This window comes from Callorhinus ursinus, unplaced genomic scaffold (assembly GCF_003265705.2).
Source record: "Callorhinus ursinus isolate GAN/ISIS: 27379988/994484 unplaced genomic scaffold, GSC_fseal_2.0 scaffold18, whole genome shotgun sequence".
In the NCBI taxonomy this organism is placed as follows: domain Eukaryota; kingdom Metazoa; phylum Chordata; class Mammalia; order Carnivora; family Otariidae; genus Callorhinus; species Callorhinus ursinus.
In genome coordinates, this window is record NW_027397080.1 from 24,047,185 (window position 1) to 24,052,272 (window position 5,088).

The 5,088-nt window shown below is 54.5% G+C and overlaps 1 long non-coding RNA gene across 1 annotated transcript; it reads left to right on the plus strand.

Annotated features, from left to right (window-relative positions):
• The first annotated feature begins 248 nt into the window (after positions 1-248).
• Positions 249-4,080, plus strand: LOC141374498 (uncharacterized). The gene is made up of 3 exons (XR_012381431.1): positions 249-393; positions 1,635-1,797; positions 3,705-4,080. It is a non-coding gene; the product is annotated as an uncharacterized lncRNA (long non-coding RNA).
• The last annotated feature ends 1,008 nt before the right edge of the window (positions 4,081-5,088 follow it).

The window sequence follows — 5,088 nt, forward strand, 5'->3', positions numbered from 1 at the left end:
CTTCCCTGTGCCTGGCATGTGCACCCATCCCCCACCCTTTAGAGAATTAGGCAGAGGTCAAACCATGCAGGACCTCCTGGGTCAGAGCAAAGACCTCAGGGTTTCTCCCGGTTTCCACAGGAAGATGTATCAGTCAGCTGTTGCCACATAATGCTGCATAACAATGCTGCATAACCACCCAATGGCTTGAAGTAGCGATCACCTGCCCTCAATCACACATCTGCCGGTTGGCTGGGGGCAGCCTAGCGCAGCTTGGGCTTGGCTGGCCTTGGTGCCAACTGTGGGTGGGACTCAGCTTTGCTCCACACAACACATCCTCCTCCAGGCACGGGCTTCCTGAGGCAATGGCTGAGCAGAACAGGTGATGTCTCTTCAGGTCTCATCTCGGAACTGGTACGCTGTCACTTCCACTCTCGTTCTGCTGGCCACAGCAATCACGGCAATGGGAAAATATACTCTGTCTCTAAAGGAAAGGACTAGAAAGGCCTGTGGCTAAGGGCATACACAAAGAATTAGGAACTATGATGTAATCCACCAGAGAAACCACGGGAGTCTTTGCAGTTCTTGGGCAGTGGTTCTCAGCTGGGGGGAATGTTGCCCCCCCCCAACAGGACATTTGGCAATATCTGGAGATAATTTTAGCTCTTATGACTGGGGATGGGAACTACTGGAATCTAGTGGGGAGAGCCCAGGGATGCGGCCAAACATCCTGTAATGCACAGAAAATCCCCCACAGCAAAAAATCATCCCGTCCAAAATGTCAATGAGAAACCCTGCAGTAGAGAGACTTTATATGTGAGCATCAGGGTCATGGTTCTGGCTACTGTGCTGAGAGTGGTTTGTAAGGGGTGGGGGAGAGAGGAAACAGGCATCATTCCCCCCCCTCCCCTGCCTCCATCATCTTCTGAGATTATCATCACACCTCTTTTGGATGGCTCTATCCCTGCCAGTCACACTCGGGGGATTCCAGGTTAGAGGTGAACTGGATCACCCCTCAATACAAATACAAGATAAAAACTAATAGGACAAGACCCCCCCTCCGAGCTTCCCCCCACCCCGAGCTCCCCTGGGTACAAGCACCACGGACAAAAAATTTTAATGTCTCGGTGTAGGGTTGGGGGGGTGGGGATGTTTATCCTCAGCACTGTTCTAAACTGGGGGTGGGGGGAAGAAAAGCCAGTCAAGTAGACCATTTGAAGTAGAACAAGCCGGTTTGGTGGGTTGGAGGTATGGCCTTGGGGAAGGGGACAGAGGCTTATGGGGAAGAGCCATGCCCAATGTCAAGTCCAGAGGGCCAGAGCCATAACTGAGATATGCAGCTGAGATGTGCAGCCAAGGGAAGCCGGCTCGGAGCAGGAACAAGTCTGGAGCACATGGGATAGGGCAGAGGCCATGCTGTGGCCAGCTCTGGGGGCCCCTGGAGCAGGTGGCCCTGGGAGGAGGGGGGGAGGAGCAGGCTCTGGTGAGCTCCCAAGGTGCTCTGCTTTGGAAAATAAGACTTCACATCTTCCTGGTGAAGTCCCTAAAGCCTGAGATTAGGATGGGGCCCAGGAACCAAGGCAGCAGCCTTGAATCTCCAGCTGGAAAGTTGTTCCTTCTCCCAGGGACCCAAGGGCACAATCATTTCTTCCCAGTCGTTCAGCTGGAGTACGTAGGGAACACACGCACTCAAGGGGCCAGGCCGGCGGCACAGTGACCATGAACGTCGTCAGATCCCAGCCCATTGTCTGTGTGTGACCTTGACCTTGGACATGCTACATAACCTCCTTGGGCCCTGATCTCCTGAGCCGAACAATGGTGAGTCGTGATAAATAGAAGCGTTAATGTCATGGGGCTCCAGGGAGGAGTGAAGGGGCCTGGCATCTGGAGAGGCCCCCACCAATGGCGGGTTCTCTACTCAAGACCTTGTCTTTTCTGGTTCTCCTTTCACTTTCCTTGTTCTCATTTCCGCTCCTCCCATCTCTTTTTCTCTCTCTTTGCCAAGCTTTCCGTGTGCCTCGTAGACATTGCTTGTGCAAACCAATGTGCAAACCAGCGCTTCCCAAACCTACTGCCTAAAACTGCAAATGCCCCACCCCAGACCAGTGAGCAGAAATCTCTGGGCATTGGTCCCGTTCCCAGGATGACTCTGCCATGGCTAATCTGGGTGCCAGAATTTGGGAGCCACCAGTGGAGACTCTGGACTCATACATGCTGGGCCCTCACCTCAGTCTCCCCTGAGCAGGTCCCAGCACCTAGCCCACGTGCCCTCCCTAGTCACCACCCACCCCTGCCCCACACAGTCCTTCCTGCTGCAGACGAGGAGCCTCCAGGAGAACCAGCAGCTCCAATTAAAGAAAAGGACACTGTTGGCCACTGCTTCCCACCAGCCTGAGTCATTCTGCTGAGGATGGCTCGTCTGTCTGATCTGGGAGTAGGAGGAGCTTCTCTTCATGGAGTAGATCCTGAGATCGGGCCCCTGCATCCATCTAAAGGATAACATGATTCATGAAAAAATAACCTCCTCATTTTAACAGTCCCCCACTCTTTCTCTCGAGGGGGCTGGAGCTCATGGACATCATGGTCGGAGGCTTTACCATGCTCCACCCTGAGGTCCAGGACTGATCCTCATCCTAGAGCCTGGGGTTTGTAAGGAGTCCTGGGCTAGTGTCTCATGCATCAAAGAAGGTTTGCTCTGGCCTTTTACCAGTAAGGGACCTCCTGTCCTGTCTCCCGAAATCCATGTGACACTCCACCTTCTCACCTGGTCTGTCCTGGTCATGCCAAGTGGTACAAGTTGAGTCTTCCTTAGCTAGTCTCACTTTCCATGCTTGGCCAGGTGACCTGCACCACCCAAGGGACCCTGGGAAGCGTCTCAGTAGTTGGCACCAGCATCATTAACACCCCTGTCTTCACCAATGAACTAGTTCTCTCGTTTCTCCTGTAATTACCACAAACCCGGGGGCTTAAACAACACACATGTATTCTCTTCCAGTTCTGGAGGTGAAAAGTTTGAAATGAGTCCTGTGGGGCTCAAATCAAGGGGCTGGCAGGGCTGGTTCCTTCTAGAATCTTCAGGGGAGAATCTGTTTCCTTACCTGTTCTTGTTTCTAGAGGCTGCCTGTATTCCTTGGCGTGTAGCCCCTTCCTCCATCTTCAATGTCGGTGGAGTAGCACCTTCTCTCTCTGGCTCTGCTCCTGTTGTCACATGGCCTTCTATTCTGACCGCCCCTCCCCTTATGCCCTTGTGATTACGGCCCACCTGGATCATCCAGGATCACCTGCCCATCTGAAGACTCTCAGCAAAGTCCTTTTCCCCATGTAAGTGACACCCCCAGGTATGGGGATTAGAATGAGGACATCTTCAGGGCCATGGTTCAGCCTCCCACAACAGGTGTCATTTGCAGCCCCTGCACTGAGTACATCTATGCACATTAACTCGCTGTTTTCTCCAGCGACCCTGTGAGACAGGTGAGGCTCTTCCCTCCCCCCCTTCCCCCTGCTTCAGACACGAAGAAATGGGTACTCGCAGAGGTTAGGTCACAACATCAAGGAAGTGGCGAAGCTGGGATTTGAACCCAGCTCTTTGTGATAACAAGACACTGTTCTGAAACGTAATGGCACTGCCTGTCCATAGCGTGCCTCTCCACCCATGCAAGGCTGCAGACTTTCTGAATGTGACATGTCATCTCATCTCCCCATCCACCACCCTGCTTCCCTTCCAGACCTGCCAGGAACGGAGCCAAACTTCGACCCACGATGAGAACAGACGTCACCAAAGGAGATCCGACAAACTTCTCGTCCACGTCCCGCTCTTTGTGGAGCCCACCCGGCCCTGTAAGGCACATGCCTGCTCAGGTGGAGGAAAGACGGGCCCTCCGCTCTCCCCAGGTTCCTCCAAGGGACAGGCGGAAGAGGAACCAGCAGGAGAGAAGAGACCGGGGCTCTGGCGCACACCAGCCTCTCGCAGCCGATATGGAGAGGCGACCTCCATCGGCTTTGCCTTATCTCAGGGGCTGCAGTCACCCTTACTCTCCCCCGCAGCTAGGGCTCACGAGCCATTTCCGTCTCTGGATCAGATACGGGACCATGATTTATTGATTGTAATAAACATTGCTTAACACGCACTTTAGCCACATGGCTCGCTCACCATTTAAAGAAATCCCAGGCCTGGGAGCCGATGGAGCCCCTCTGTAATACGGAGTGCCGGGTCAGGAGGAAGCTGGGTGCTGGGGGGGAGCCACTTGGGTGAATGGATGGGCTCATTTGCAGCCAGAGAAGTAAGGCTCCCTTGGCCCCCACCCCCACCCCACCCAAGCGTCCTTATCGACCTGTCAGTTACTCCTTAAGGGGGTCTTGCTGCATGGCCAGAGGCTGCTGAGCTCGTGACAAACCCCAGTGTTCTCTTCAGCACCTCTCTGGCATCTCATGGGCATTTTTGGGTTTTCTTTTGTGTGTGTGTGTTGATGGGGGGAAGCCACTGTCTGTCTTGTAACCTTTCCTGCTCTGGGGAAATGCAACTGCCTCTGTGATGAAGCATCAGCTTCTTTCCGCACTAGAAGACTTCCAAGTGGGTCAGACCACTATACTCCCAGTGGCAGGCTTTGAGGGTACCAGCTGGAGGCACTGGTACTGGGGGTGTGTCCCGGGAAAGAGCACCGATGACAGGGTGGGAAGCAGGACGTGCATTGCCGGGCACGGTGCCTCTGTCCCCGCTCAGCTCCCAGCCTGGTACGGTTCACACAGTCGATGCCCGGTACATACCAGGTGGTGCCGGTGCTGGCGGCGAAGGTCACAGAGGGCTCGGGAGGGTGACGGATAAGATCCCTGAGAGCTGACACTTGGTTTTGTTCGCTGCTGCATTTCCGGTGGTGACAAGAGCACCCGGCACCTAACGGGCTTCGTGAGTATTTGCTGAATAAACGCCTGAGTGAGTGAACGCATGTGGTTATGTTGATGGTGCAGGCGGCGTGGAGACCTCCATGAGCGTTATGTACCAAGACTGGGGATGGGGGTGACAGCGGCCGGGACCGTGTCGTTGAGCCGTGGTGCAGCGTGATGGTGGTGTTAGGTCGAGGCGGTGTTGGGTTGGCTCACTCAGCTTGCCAG